Source organism: Callospermophilus lateralis, chromosome 18 (genome assembly GCF_048772815.1).
Source record: "Callospermophilus lateralis isolate mCalLat2 chromosome 18, mCalLat2.hap1, whole genome shotgun sequence".
Classification (NCBI taxonomy): Eukaryota; Metazoa; Chordata; class Mammalia; order Rodentia; family Sciuridae; genus Callospermophilus; species Callospermophilus lateralis.
The window spans coordinates 13,279,397-13,295,842 of record NC_135322.1 but is presented as its reverse complement, the minus strand read 5'-3'; the positions used below and the strand labels follow the sequence as shown (position 1 = coordinate 13,295,842).

General features: G+C 43.5%; 1 pseudogene; it reads right to left on the bottom strand.

Annotated features, from left to right (window-relative positions):
* Window positions 1-206: 206 nt before the first annotated feature.
* LOC143383166 (cytochrome P450 2B4-like) lies at window positions 207-10,411 on the bottom strand (annotated as a pseudogene).
* Window positions 10,412-16,446: the final 6,035 nt, after the last annotated feature.

The window sequence follows — 16,446 nt, the reverse complement described above, 5'->3', positions numbered from 1 at the left end:
CATATTCATTTTTATAAAAAGTCAGCTCAAGACTGAGTTGCCAGTCTTCTTTATTGAGGATTCAGACTGAAGAAGCAAAGCTATCAAGGACTTGTGTTAGTCTTGCAGCAGAAGAAAAACAGGGGTCATGACATTAAGTTCTTTACGGTATTTCTTGACCCTTTTCCCTTGGTCAACTTTGAATGCCATCTGGAAGTAAATGGAGACTATAGCATGCTGGATGGAGGACAGACTACAGAAATTACTTTCCACAGCAGACAGGGAGCAAGAAGGAGTTCAAGAGGCCTCATTCTTTTGGGAGATGGGGCTGAATGGAAGGATCCTGAGGAAATCTGCATCCCTTCTTTCTCTCTGTGGCAGGGCAGGAAGCAGAGTTGGAACATAGGGAGCAACTTTCCCAGCCCGTTCACTTTTGGCGTAAGGTCGATGTCTTCTGGGGCCTTGGGACAGCCCAAGGAGAAGCTCTGAATCATGGAGGTCAAAAATAGGAAGAGCTCAGAGCAGGCCAGGCTCTCACCCAGACAGATGTGTTTTCCTGGGGGCATAAGAGAGGTTGTGTTATTCTAGGGGGGCTCTGGAAGGGCACCCAGTTGTCCCACCCATTCTCCCTGGATATTTGCATGCTCTTTTGCATAGATTTACATATGAAGCACTTCTGTTCATATTTTTGTCTTGCATAAAAATAACCTGTGTCCCTCTGTTCCATCTCATCTTGGCTGTCCTGTACCATCTCCTCTGCATCTCCTGGTCCTTTGTCTTTGCCTCTTTCACACTCCCTTGTCTGTATGCCTCTGATTAAGTATATTATCAACTAAGCAAATTTATGAGAAAATGGAAGAACATGGAAGAACCTCTCTAATGTGTCCTATGGAAAGCAGAAAGAGGGAGGCAGAGGTGAGCTGAGACCTGCAAGGTCCCCTCCTAGGTTGACATTTAGTGGGGTAGGCCGCAGATCTGTACTGGCTGTTAGAATATCCAACTACTTCTAAAGGGGTTGATATACAGCAGGTACTCAAAGCTACTGGTCTGGTTCACCACGACTCCTTGCCCAGGTCCCAAGGCCCTCCCCTACTCAGGAGCCTACCCAGTAAGCCTCTCAGATCCTGTTCCAGCACACCAATTGTAACTGTTCTGATTGACTGATGGACATGTGCCTATGTCCCTGTTGACTGGAGCCTCCTGGGGAAGCAAGGAAACCTGGAGAGTTGCTTTTCAGAGCACAATAAACTGTGTTGCCATGACCAGCATGGCCAATCCAGCAGGTTCTAGAGAGGGGCGAAGGTGGATAAGAAAAATAAACACTCACAAATGAATAGACGCTTTTGAAGATACAGCTGGGGTCAGGTGGAGCACTGCTCTCTGATGGAGAAGCAGGTTTAAAGAATTATGTCAGCAATATTTATTTATATATATCTTATTATCAGATTAAAGAGTATGTAAGCATTATTCTTGAAAGTATTTATGAAAGTTACAGAGTTAGCAACATTATGCCGCTTTTCTGCAGTTACATTCTATAGTTGTAATGTGCAATGTTAGGAGCTTTGTGTAGCTCTCTAGAAAGTCCATCTTTTAAAGTTACTGTTAGGACAGCAGGTTCAGGAGGGAGCTTGTGAAACATTGTGGTTATCTAGCAAGAAAGTTTCTCTGTTCTCAGGAGCCTTGTGCCTGAGATCAAGGTCAAGGCTGATAAGACCCTAGCGCAGAGCCTCCTTGTGAAGGGCATTACCACAGCAGCTAGGCATCTTGCACCTTTTCACTGAAACTTCCCGAGGCACCAAGCATGCCACAACCATGAGATCATCAGAGACCACAATTTCAGACACTTTTTTCCCATTCACCATCATTGCTCTCCACACTGTGTAATCTTTCAGAAATATTTGTGGCACATCTCACAGTGCATTAAGCATCCCTGTCATGGTGAGCTTGGATGGGACTTGCTTTGATCAATGAAGTGAGGAATAAATTGATGTGTGTTGTAATTTCTTCTTTGATTCAGCACACGGCAGGATAAAGTCCCCATTTGCCCCAGTCTCCACAGAACTATGGTAAATCCAGGCCCTCCACCATCAACTTAGTCTGTACCTTCCTCTTCCATCATTCCCCTTCTCCTAATTTCTCCTGAAATTAATTTTGCAGCCTTGAGCTGTGGAGATGTTCAGGTTGTCGATCACAGAGTAGCTCCCCTGACTGACATAGGCCATGGCTTCCCACTGGACCTTGGGCAAATCCCCTGCTCTCCTGGGCCTCTCTGATTCCAGTTTTACAGAGGAACATATGATTCAACTGTAACACATCTATTTCTTAATAGATCAAAGAAAAAAACAGTTTGGTCATCTTGACAGGAGTTGAGGATATACTTGAGAATACTCAACACCAAATCCTGATTAAAAGCTAAAAAACAAAACAACGACAAGAACAACAAGAACAACAAAACCCTTTGTGAAACAGAGAGGAAGATCTTTTCTTATTTTGATTTAAAACTGAGATAAATATATAACAGAAATATGATAGTATAATCATAAAATGTGTGAAAAAGGCCATGGCCAGCAATAAGCTTAATAGAGAAAACTGAATTTTTAAATTTTTATTTACTTACTTATTTTTTGGTACTGGAGATTGATCTCAGGGGCACTCAACCACTGAGCCACATCTCCAGCCCTTTTTGTATTTAATTTAGATACAGGGTCTCACTGTATCTAAACCTTGCTAAGTTGCTGAGGCTGGCTTTGAACTCACAATCCTCCTGCCTCAGTCTCCTGAGCTGCTGGGATTACAGATGTGCACCACCATGCCATCTTTTTATTTTATTTTATTTTATTTTATTTACTTAAAGTTAGGAATCAGACAAGTACTAGTCCATGATGTTAGGGAAAACACAATATATGGATTTAATGTAAGAAAGGATTAGGTCAAAATATCACTTGCAGATATTATGATCTGGAAAGCCCAAGAGAATCTCTGAAAAGCTATTAGTGATAAACATGTTAGGAAACTGTCTCATTGCAGCAGAAATATATACAAATTCGTGGCTTTCAGATATTCTACTTAAAGCAACTTAAAATACCATAAGAAAAGATCTTATGAACAATACCAAACCTTCTACCATAGAGATTTAAATGGAGGCATAAATTTAGAAAGAAATGTGAAAAACTCAGACTTAAAAAAAAATAAAAAGTGCAAATGATATACTTAAGTGACATAAGGGCTGACTGGATGGAGACTCACACTATTTTGTCTAAGATACTTCATAATGTGAAGTTTCCAAATTCCAAAGGCATACCAATTCATCTACAAATTTATGTTAATCCTCACAAAATCACTATGGGTTTGGGGGGCGGGGACCTTCACAAAATAATACTAGAGTGTAGTTGGAAGAAAAAAACACATGTTATAAGACCCATAGGAGATGGAAAAACCAGAGTGATGGAGGAGGACCAAGCCCTGTGAAATATTAAAACACTGAAAAGCATGATGATTTGTACAATATGGATGGTATAGCTAGAAAAGACAGGCAAGGCAGTGGATCAGCATGACTGTGCACTAATATCCATATAGCAGAAATAGGCTTAAGGGATTTTAAAGTTTTAGTATATGATAAATTTCAAGCCAGTTGCTTAAAGTTAAATTGTTAGATAAGCCATTGAAAAGGGATCTTCACATGATTGAACATGAACACTCCTTAAATTTTGTGGCCTAAGTTCCTGCTGTCCCTCATTCTAGTCTTGGGGTAGATTTCAACCACTGACTAACAAAAAAAGAACTCAATACATTTTCTGTCTCATCACATCCTTTCCACCTCCTTATTTTCTTTAAATCATTTGTTCACTTATCTACCTATTATCCAGCTAGCTAGCTATTAGCTATCCATCGCCTAACTTCATATGTGCAAATATGTGTAATTTGGACACCTTCTGTAATACCAACAAGTATGTTTTTGTTGGTGAATCACAGGTGGTTTTCATCTTCATCTTAACTACTTTCTTGTCTGTATAAAAATTGGGAAAAAATGAAAATGCCTTTCCTTATTCCTGATTCCTAACAGGTGCTCCATGACAGGTCATTCATTTGTTTGGTTTTCCTGTGCTTATGCATGTGTGTGCATCTTGAGTTTTTTTTTTTTTTTTTTACTTTTATCTCCACCATCAACTTAGTCTGTGCCTTCCTCTTCCATCATTCCCCTTCTCCTTTCAAAATCCTCATCTTTTCCACCCAGCACTTAATATGGACAAAGGGAAAAAAATCACCCAGAACAGTCTCATTAGTGAGAAGGGAGCAGCTCACCCATGGAGAAAGGAATAAAGGCTTCCCGTTTCCTAAAGTTGCCTTTGGCATCCAGGAAGTGTCCAGGGTAGAATGTGTCTGGCTTCTCAAAGTGGTGTGGGTCATGGAGGACAGTGCTCATGACAGGATTCACAGTAGTGTTCTGAGAGGGTATCAAATTCAAGAGAGCCAAATGGCCGTCAATAAGGTATGGCTGAATCAATGACTGTACATCCACAGTTGACAACAAGCTTTACCCACAATAAGACTCTGCAGTTGGAGGCTAAATTACTGAAATAATTCTGCCCTGTTTCATTAATAGTTGTGTCCTGGGCCTTCTGGATATCCCTACTGACCACTCTGATCCCTCTTCCCCTAAGACCCTTTGGACTTCCCCATGATCCATCAACCACATGTTCCCATCTGGCTTGACTGAAACTGCCAAGCACTGTACACCATCACTGGAGCCAGAATTCGATCTGATGAGTTGGGGATTAGGGTTGTGTGATATTGTGAACATCATCTCTAAATACTTCCAACTCGGGAACGTACGGCACCATGGGAGAATGGAATGAGTTGGAACCACTGGCACTGACCTAAGAATGTGCAACTGTGAGATTATAAAAAAGGAATCCCCACCAACACATAAAATAAAAATCAAAGCAAAATGTGTCGGTGTGAACATAAGTATATAACGCACTGTCTACGCAGCTGCAAAAGGATAGAGATAGCATGGTATGACCTCATGTATATGTCAACATATGGTATATATGATTATATGAGCTTAAAGGCAGTGTGGAAACCAAAATGTCAAACTGTCAGCACCTTCTCATGAAAGAGGAAGTTAGGGGAGATGAGGAAAGGAAAGACAGCTCCATCATAGAACAAATTTCAATACATATATGCTACTTCTTCAGCAAAAGAAACTCTAACATCTAATAAAAGTAAAAAAATAAGAAGAAAGAATGGAAAGGAGAGGACTTTTCTATATATCCAAAATCTCCATCACCCCATAACAATATGGAAATAAAAATCTTCCATATAGCCCAGGGACCAGAGACATGAACTATCATCAGACTACACAATTATCAGAAGCAGGCACCCTCCATCCATGATTCTGTGGCCCTGCAGGTCTCACCTTAGGGAGAAAATATTCTCGGAAGTTGGTGTCCTGAATGACAGAGTGTGGGATGCCAAGTGGGGTGAGGTCACTGTATCTCTGGATCTCATGGATGACAGAGTCTGTGTAAGGCATTTTTGCTCGATCCTCAAGGGCAGGAAGACGGTGTTGGCCAATCACCCTGTCAATCTCTGCCTGGACTTTCTCTGAAATGGAGAGGGTGTGGGAGGAGCCACATCAGTGAAAACCGCAACAAATGGGTCAACAAAGGCACCTGAAGAGTGGCCTCAGGCTGGGGGAGGAGAGGACTGTTCCTTAAGGTATTATCACTCCTTCTCAAAGAAAGCATCAGGAAAGAAAGTCAATGCCTCCTTTAGGGATAATTCCTAATTCTTCCATTCTAATTAGGAGACAGTGGTTGAGTGGAGATTAATTCAACCCTTAAGGTCACACCTGTCGCGACCCCTTGCCCGCAAGGAAGACGCAACTCAGGAATCTTCTTTCAGCAGTTTATTCAGGCCCTTGATATTTCTTCTAATTCCTGGTCGGATGCCCCTCCCAGCCTTAATAAAGCATCCCAAGCCCCAATGTGAAGCTGCCACGTGGAACTTTCTCACAGGGTGCTGAAAAACCATGCACCAACTCTCCCAAACAAGGAGTTGTTTGTTACAGACCACAGTGGAGCCAGCGCCATCCTGCAATGGCGACCATAATCTGCAGAAGCGGCTCACCACACACACCCTCATTTTTCTTCTTCTTTTACTGAGAATGAGTTGTGTCTGGAATGAATGTCATATCTTTTTCTCTCATTGACTCTTTCTGTGATCTTGGGTAAGTCACTTTCCTATTCTGGGGAAGCAGTTTTGATTCTATGAGAGTCTCTCCAAGTCTGCTCTGCAGACCATCAGCGCAAGCATCAAGAAGCTTTTAAATTCATCATAAATCAGCAATATACTCCAAATTGTCAAGTTGCTTGTGAACCTCAGGGTTTTCTTTTGAGAGACATAAGATTTTTGCAGAGTGCAAAATGCTTTGCAAAAAGGTAATGCTTTGTGACCTGCGCATGCTTTGCAAACCTCTTTTGCAAATTGCAAAACAAATCATAAAACACAAAAGTAACTTTTAAACTACATTTGAATGAAAATATTTTGTCACCTGTAAAGCACCTTGTCAACTTCAAAGTGCTTTCAGTGGCTACAATTTATTATAAGTGTTACATCTGGCTTGGGGTGGATTCTTTTATTTTTCCTGACTCATCAGAATTGAAGTCTGTTTTTACCCACTAACCAACCACCTTCCACCTTAGGTAGAGCCATCCTGGACCGCCCTCCCCTCCTCCCCCAATAGAGAGGACCTGCTCACCCAGGACAGCTGGGTTCTTCAGAAGCAATAAGACTCCATAGCAGAGGGTGGTGCTGGAGGTCTCTGTTCCAGCTAAGAACAGGGAGAGCACTGTGTGCACAAGGTTCTTATGGTGGAACTCACTCTCAGGAACAAATTGCCCCTGTTGGTGAAGGTTGATAATTCTTAACATCTCTTCTTGCATAAACTTCCAGTTTCTGGGTCTTTTACCCTCCAACCCTGAGGTTGTCCTATACCAGGTTTTCTTATTTCCTCTTTCCTGTATTCAAGGTCTGTCTACAAAGTAGCAACAGCGTAGCTTTGAGGCCAGAATTCCTGGGTTTAAACTCAGGTCCTGCCATTTCCTCTTTTTTTTTTATTCTGGGACAAAAAACATGACCTCTCTGTGCCTCACTTCATTGCATGGGGTTTTTAATATTATGATTGTAAACACTCAATAAGCACCGTTGCCTAATTATTGCTGCAGCTTTGTGATTAGCCTCTGTTCTTGGATATCTTTCTTCCTGATTGGTGGTTGCAGATGTCGCTCCAGGGATTATAATTAAACTACTTAACACCTTGTATGACATTTGCCAGAGCAGTGAGAATGGACATGAACCCAGGCCAATAAGAACACAGAGGAGGGCCTCTGACCAATTAGAATGAGAGGAAGGGGAGGGAGTGGAGTCCTGAGCCCAATAACTCTTCAGTTAGAAGTCTTAGACGTCATTGTTGGGAAGGTTGACAAAGAACTGGGTTGGGGGCGTGGAGGTGGTGCCAGTGGCTCAATTAACAAGGTAAGGAAGTATCCAATACTTAATGCACAAACTACCAGCTCAGCGTCAGTACGATCCCCACACTCTCATTTCCACCCAGCCCCAATCCAGGCTAGCCTTGCCTTGTCCATGCGGAGAAGAAAGGATTCAATGAAGTCCTGGGGGGGATGGGGGTCCAAGGTTTCTCGGTGCCCCTCAATGTTCTCAGTGATAAAATCTTTTAGTTCTTGAATGATTCTGCACATACGAGTATGAGGGACAGGCAAATGCTTCAGGATTCCGGAGAGGAGTTCAAACACCTAAAGTGAGAAAAGAAACTCCAAGAACCTGTTGTGCTCTCTATAGGCTGGTGCTGGGGCCCTGGGCATCCACTGGCAGCGTTGAAGTTGTGCCTTCCGCAACACTGGGACATTCTAAAGCCAAGCTCATGGAAAGAGGGAATGTGTTTCCCAGTTGAGCATGCGGGAGCACATCATACATACACGTGTGTGTGCACACACAGGGCCACACCCAAATCACTTTGGGGGAGGGGGAGTATATACAGGAGATTGAACCAAGGGGCACTTACCATTGAGCTACAGCCCCGGCCCTTTTTATGTTTTTATTTTGAGACAGAGTCTTGCTAAGTTGCTGAGACTGACTCAGTAATCCTCCTGCTTCAGCTTTCTATGTAGCTGGGATCTCTCACCACCCACACCTAATTCCTACCCCCAACCTGACTTATCACCTCACCTGGAGAGTGTAGGGGGTGAAGTGTGTGCAAGGCTGGTGGTGGTGATTACCTGGGAGTCCAAGGACCGGAGTGTGTGTGAGTAGGTAAAGCAAGACTGCATGTGTGCCCAAAGCCAGGACCTGGAAATCTCCCCAGGGCAGAGCTTCCTGGGCTGTGCCATAGTAAATGAACTTAAACAGTGTTTTTGCTTGAGGAAGGGATGCCATTTTCAAATTATTATTACAGAGGCACCACAGATGCTAGAAGGGACCCCATTGGCCTGTTAGCAGCAGGGAGAGATTAAGGTAAACTCCTCTCCTTCCCCTTCAGATTCCTGAAACCACCCAGCCTTCTTGCTTCTGAGCTCTGGACAGGGAGAACCCGGTCCCATCCTAGGATCCATCTACTCAGATTCTGGTCCATCCTGAAATCTTTGACCTCACCTGGCTGTAAAAGGAGCTCAGGATGGTGAATGTTTCATTCACTAAACTCAGCAGACATTTCTTTGTAATGAAAATGTTCACCAAAGACAATGGCGCAGATGATGTTGGCCGAGACAGAGTTAAAGAGGAGGATGGGGTCCAAATAGGTCCCTGGAGATGAGAGGCCCATCATGGAGGTTTGGATGTCCCCTGCATTACATTGTCTTCCTGGGTGACTCTGACCTGACTGGCACCATCTTCACAGTGAGGTTGGTTTCTCTATCCCTTGGACAGTCAGTCCATCTATCACTTGGCCTTTGAGTCTAAGCTTTTCTCTCTGTACATCTTCCTCTCTGTGTCTCTTATTCTTTTGGTTTCTCTCTTGGTCTGTGTTTCTTTGCATATCTGTGTCTCTCTGTCTTTCTTGTCTCTGATTCTTTCTCTGAGTCTGTCGGTTCTCTTTCTGTCCCAGTCTTTCATATGACCCTCTCCATTGCCTCACTAATGTTTTATGTCTACCCTGGCTCTATTTATATCTTTGGCTCTTTCATTTCTAAGTTTTTTTCCTTGAAATTTCTATTTCTAGATGTTTCTTTGTATCCTGAACTTTTCTCATTCTCTTCCTCTCTCCTCTCTTTCTGCATCCACATTTCCCTGCCCCTATGGGACTCATGCCCAGGGACTCACCCTGGGATTTCCACAGCTCCTCCACCAAATTTTGAGCTTCCTCCTTGATTCTCTCCTCAATGCTCCTCTTCCCCATCCCAAAGTCCTTCATGGTGGTCAGACAGAACCACCGGAGGACCTTCCAAGACTTTCCACTGGCAAAACTCACACCTGATTGATGGGGCACAGAAGGAAGGTTGGGAGGACATATGCATTCCCAGGTCACCCCAGTCCCCACCCTGGGACCATTCACCAGTTCCCTGGAAGATGGAGTCAGTGATGGCAATGAGCCCTTGGCCAGAAAAAGCCTCAGCTTGATCCACCAGAGCCTCCCTCATGGCCTCGTATCCACACAGGATGACGGCTGGCCGGGGTCCCAGGTGCACTGTGAAGACATCTCCATATTTCTCCTGCAGCTGTGGACACAGGGTCCAGATCTCACTATCAAACCCAAGAGAAGGATCTTCTGGTCTGACAGGTGGACCACTTCTTCCAATGGAGCCTGAGCCCTGCTTCCTGCAACCCCATCAGGGAAGAACCCAAACTTGACCTCTGTAGCTTCATCCAAGTCTCACACCATGTCCTTCCCCAGGTGGTCTTTGTCTCCGCTTTCTCGATAATTTTCTCAGCTCTGAATTTTATGAATCATACTCCCCACACTGAGTCTCCAGGACTTCTCCTGTCCCCACTGCAGGACCACTACTCAAAAGTCCCAAGTCTATCCGAATGTCCCTCTCTGGTCTATCCTCCCTTCATGCATTCTCTCCTACAGACTCCAGAAGCTTCTCTGCCTGCCTATGGGGCCAGATCATGGCTGAAAGAGAATTCCCAAGCTGGTCTGGAGACTTCCATCCCAAATTACACCCTCAACTATCTTGCTGCCTTGAGTGGCTTCCCCTCCACCCACTCCCTCCCTTGTTCCTCCTTCCCCCTTCCATCTCACCACCTGGAAGGACTTGAGAAAGCCTTTAGAGTCTATTTGCAAAATGTTTCCCAGGAAGGGAAGAGGCCAGGGTCCAGGAGGCAGGTGGCCCTTGGAGGTGGGGCGGCCCCAGACCCAGAGAAGAAAGAGGGTAATGAGGACAATGAAGAATGGGAAGCTGGACAGAATCATTGTCCCTCTATGCCTGATGTCTGCTCTTCTGCTCCCCTTACAAGACAGACTATTTTGTTTGTTTAATTTCTATGGTTGGTGGAGGAGGCTGTGCCAGGAATCTACCTTGGCAGAGCTCCAAGTGACTCTTCAGAGGCTACAAGAAGCCCAGGGAAGGCAGGCACTGTGCAGGTCACATGCTTAGTTCTCAGTGTTGAGTCCCAAAGCCAGGTTCCATTGGCCACTAGCTGCCGGGAGACAGCTCCATGAGGAAAGCCCTGGAATGTGTCACATGTCCCTCAAGGACATGCCAGTGGGTGGGATGTGTCCAGGCTGGTTTCGAGTGGTTCCATTGCTAAGTGGCTCTCAGCCATTTTCATCAGGGGATGGCATCCAGCCTGAGAGGCGAAGAGACCTGGCAGGCAGAATGGGGGACTCCCTGAGCCCTTTGGTGGCAGGAAGTTATTCTGAGTATTAAAAGACAGTGACCCACAGAGGTGACATGGTCTGATGGCAGAGGTCTGGTTGGGTTTGGGGTGGGTGGAGGGTGGCTGATGTTGTCTTTTATCCACGCACACCCACCAGGTATTTTGAAGGCCCGTCGGAGGCCACACACTGCGGGGGCACTCCGAGGGCAGCAGTGAAGGGGATGGCAGACTGTCCCTTCACAGAGCTGGCAGTCCCTCTGAAAAGGTGCCTGGGGACATGACCATCAATAAGTCATAGGCAAAATGGTGGGGTCCCCTCCTGACGTGGGAGGTCAGGCTTTGGGTGTTGGTTTGATTTCAGAAGATTTCAAATAAATTTCCAGGGATCCAAGGTGCCACCGTGGAATCGTGCTGCTTCAGGACACGTGGGCTGAGGAGGCCCCTCCCCAGAGAGAAGCCGCAGGGACAGGCAGCCAGGAACAGCAGCGGGAGGACCACGGCGGGCAAGACCACGGTGTGGGGGACCTCGAGGTGCTGTGTGGAATTCTGAGGGTACCCAGTCCAATGCAGAAAGTGAACTAAAAATGGGTTTTAATAATCCACGTTTGGGTGGTCCTGCCTCCACCATTCAGATACAGCCAGTTCCCTCTGGAAGAAAGGTTTGCTTTCCCGACACAGCTGTAACCAAACTTTCCCCGCTTCAACGTAGGTCGTCTTGGGAGAGGAAAAGGACATCACAGGGTTCCAGCTTACTCCAATTTTTGAGCAGATAGACAAACAAAACCAGCGTGTTTAAATTCATGCTGTGGTTCTTTTTAAACCACAGAATGAAAGAGCTAAAGTCTCCTTGATCCACATATGGCCCAAATTCCCCTTTTGTTCAGAGCCTGATTGAATTAATCTGCAGCGGGGCATTACCACCTCACGACTGGATCACACTAGCCAGAACGTGTCTGTCTGCAGTTGATTCTTTACTGTGGAGCTCAAATTGGATAGATTTTTGTACTGAGCAAGCCAAAAGAAACCACAGGCACAGCGTTGATATTCCAGTAGAGATGTTAACAGGAACGGGACAATTCGCTGATATAGAGCAACTGTTAAATTATGATTTACCAATTTATAATCAAATTAATATATGTGCCAGACAGGCCTGGAGAAAATTACCCAATAAAGGTGAAAAAATCTTAGATTTCAGTCAGATCCAGCCAGGACCAGGGGAGAAAATCTCAGATTTTGTAGCACACCTTTATCAAGCAGCTAACCAGATGATTGGTGAGATAAATGCTTCTGAGGTCCTAATCAAGCAGGGAGCTTTCGAAAATGCCAATAAAGTCTGGCAGGAAATTATCTGACCACATCGTAAAAAAAGGAACTGTTTCTGAATTGATTCACCTTTGTTCTCATGTGGGACCAATGCAATTGCAAGGCTTAATGATCGCCACAGCTTTGTAAAAAGCTTTACAGCCTCAGTCTAGGAGAAGCAATTCTCAGAGGCAATGTTGTAACTGTGGAAAGACTGGGCGCATGAATAGGGACTATGGATTGCCGTGCAACTGGGGAGATTCACCTGGTTGGCTCAGGTGCCATCGGAGAGGTGACCACTTGGCATGGGGTGGCCCCAGCAGGCATGGCGGAAGTGGCCAGCCACTATTTGTGACACCACTTACATCCCCACTGCTGCTGGGAAACTGGAGGTGGGACCCGCCCAGGTCGCCAAACAGTAGGGGCATTACAGTTTACACAGGAAGAAGAGCCATGGGCTCACAGTCAGATGTCATCAAGCCTAGCCCAGCAGGTCAGATATTGCTGTCCTTCTGGGATGTTTCTGGCCCAGGGGCTGGGCGCTTGGGGCTCTGACCAGCCATCAGAGTAGTTCTAACTCCTGAGATGGGCCCACGACAAATTCCTACAGGGATTCACAGGCCACTACCACTAGATAACATAGGTTTAGTGTTAGGATGAAGCAAATTAACTCAAAGAGGAATTCAGGTATTGCCAAGTGTTATTGACGCAACTTTTGAAGGAGAGATTAAGGTTACAGTTCAAACAAATTGCATTATTCAGCTGTCTCCAAGGGATGTGATAGCATAAATAATATTCTTGCCTTGCCACTCTGTGAACAGTCCAGGTGAAATTCCAACTTCCAGGTCCCTTACCCCACCCCCGCCCAACCAGGGTATTGGACTCACTTGATTAGACAGGAGCGCCCTCTATTGGATCTTAAAATCAACCATAAAAATTTCACAGGTGTTCTTGATACAGGAGCAAACAAATCAGTCATTTCTAGCAGGTACTGGCCAAAGAAGTGGCCCTTACATATTGCACCTGCCAGCTTAGAAGGGATTGGCCAAATTTATCAACCTGCTCAGAATGCTCAGTACCTTCAGTGGGAGGATAAAGATGGTAATTCTGGAATCGCTAAACCCTATGTCTTGGATACTTTTATTTATGGGGTCAAGATATTCTGAGCAGCCTGGGTTTGTTACTAATAACTCTAAACTCTTTTTTATCACCTCAGATATTTAATCAATGATTTATTTCTCTTAGGAAATTTGAAGGGAATTCACAATAAAGGTATTTACCTGTAACTCAGTCTTCTCAAAGAAGACAAGTTAATTCACCCAATCAAACTTTTTGGCTGTTTTGCACTGACTTCCTTCCCAGCCCAAAACACAGCAGAAAAGATTAACTGGATTACAGAGGAGCCAGTTTGGGTTTGTTAGTGGTCCTTAACAGGGGAGAAACTTAAAATAGTCAATATTTTGGTCCAGGAACAACTTCAGGCTGGCCATATTGAACTACTTTTAGTCCCTGGAATACACCAGTTTTTGTGATTAAGAAGTCTGCTAAATGGAGGTTGCTTCCAAATCTTAGGGCAATTAATTGCATTATTGAGCCCATGAGAACCTTGCAGTCAGGGCTTCCTTCTCTTACAGCAATTCCTTTTGATTATCACCTAATGGTGGTAGATCTAAGATTGTTTTTTCACTATACCCTTGCATCCAGATGGTTATAAAAAAATGATTTTAGTGTTCCAGCAATAAATTTTAAGAAACCAGTTAAGAGATATTGTGGGAAGGTATTACCTCAGGGTATGTGTAATAGTCCAAGCCTTTGTCAAAATTTTGTGGCACAAGCTATCATGCCTGTAAAGGGAAAATTCATTGATGCACATATTATTCATTTTATGGATGACATACTTTTAGCTTATGCTACTTTTAAAAGTTTTTGCCCAGTTAGAAACTTCACTTCTTGCAATGGGTTTGTGCATAGCACCTGAAAATGTGCAAGACATCTCTTTTTCAGTATGTAGGTAATACAATAGAAGGACACACAGTTAGTCCTCAAAACTTACAAATAAGAGTTAAAGGGTTACACACCCTTGGTGATTTTCAAAAATTATTAGGTGATATTAATTGGCTGAGACCATCTTTAAAACTAACTACTGCAGATTTGACTCCTTTGTTTCAGATCTTACAGGGGGACCCTTCTCCAACTTCTCATCAGCTCACAACAGAAACAAGGATGGCCATAAGGAAGGCTGAATTTGTTATTAAATATTCTCAGCTTACTAGGATTAACCCCCAAAAGCCTGTGTATCTGTAAATGTTTCCCACTGCTCATGCTCCTACAGGAGCAAGATGGCCATCATTGGGAGTTACTGAATGCCTCCACTTAGCTCATTCTCCTCAAAAGTCATTAATCCTTTCCATGATTTTGTTGCCCAGTTAGTTATTAAAGGGAGAACATGAGTTTTACACTTGGTTGAATCAGAACCTAGTGTCCTTGTTGTTCTCTTGTCTACTCAACAGAATGGCTGGCTTTTCCAAACTTCTAATACTGGCAAGTAACTTTTGCTAATTTTCCTGACCAATTAGAAAGTCATTATCCTCATGATAAAATTATCCAATTTGCCTTGGTAACTGCATTTTATTTTTCCAAAAATTGTGCATGCTCAATCAATAATTGGGGCATTAACAGTGTTCACTGATGGGTCAAGCTCAGGTAAATCGAGTTTTTATAGCCATGTTCATAAGAGGTAATACAAACATCATATACTTCTGCACAATGAACAGAATTTCAGGCTCTCATTTGCTTTAACTCATTTTGCAAATGAGACAATATTTATTTTTATAGTTTATATGCAGGTGGAATTACAAAAATATTGAAACATCAACTGTTGGGTACATACATACCATCACAAGAGTTACTTAACCTGTTCCATACCTTACAGAAGAAAATTCAGATGCATCAACATCCATGTTTTATAGGCCATATACAGGCCCACACTAATCTCCCAGGGCCTTTAACATCAGGTAATGATAAGATTGATAAACTTGCTGCTGTTTGTCAGCAAATGTCTTTGTGTGACTGCACAAGCTTCTCATTCTTTACAACATCCAAATGCTTCTAGTTTGTATAACAAATTTAATATTACTAGAGAGCAAGCACGTCAATTGTATGTCAATGCCCACAATGTGTTATACACATTCCATCTTTACCATCTGGGGTTAATCCCCACAGGTTACCACCAAATCAGTTATGGCAAATGGATGTAACTCACATTCTTCAATTTGGCAAACAATGTTATGTACATGTAATTGTGGATACTTATTCTAGATTTATCTTTGCCACAGCCCATGTAAAAAAAATACTCAGCATGTTATTTCTCACTGCCTAGCTGCTTTTGCAGTATTAGGATGTCCTTTGCAGATTAGAACTGATAATGCACCAGTTTATGTAAGCTCTTCTTTTCAACAATTTTGCCAAGAATTTTGTATTGACCATAAAACAGGTATGCCTTACAATCCTGAAAGTCAAGCTAATGAAGAACGAGCTCATTTATCTATTAAGCTACAATTACAACAACAGTAAGGGGAAAATAAGACCCCCCCCCAAATCTTTTTTTTAAGTTTTGCAAATATTTATTCCCAGTCTATATGACTTTTTTTAAATTCCTTTTCTTTCTTTTTTTTATTAGTTGTTCAAGACAATACAATGATCTTGACATATCATACATTTGATTCAAATAGGGTATGAATTCTCATTTTTCCATGTGTACAGATTGCAGGATCACATTGGTAATACATCCATGTGTATACATACAGCAATCCTAGTGTCAGTTGTATTCTGCTGCCCTCCCTATCCCCCCTCCCCTCCCCTCCCTATTGTATACCCATTGTTCATTTTAAATTTTCTAAATTGTGACTCTAAAGGTCACACTGCAGCAGAGTGACACATCTTCCACTGCAACAGGTCCTTTAGGCTGAATTTGATGGAGAGTTACAAACAAGTCAATGGAAAGGACCATTTTCAGTGATAATGTGGGGTAGAGGTCATGCTTGTATTTTCCCAGAAGGTGCATTTCGTCCTACTTGGGTAACTGAACGCACCATCAGACATGGAGGACCTAGAGCCAAGGTTCAAACAACTAAGGATCGATCCAGAGATGTCAGCCCTGGTTCCCAGAAAGAAGAGGAAGCTACAAAGGAAGGGGAGAAGAAGATGACTCAAAGAGACCCAACAGTGAAGCTATCATCATGGAAGCAGATGAAGAATCTGTTGCTGCAGGCTGAGCAGATGATTCAGCAGCAAGAAAGAACTAAGTCTCCAGCTATGATGCTTGTA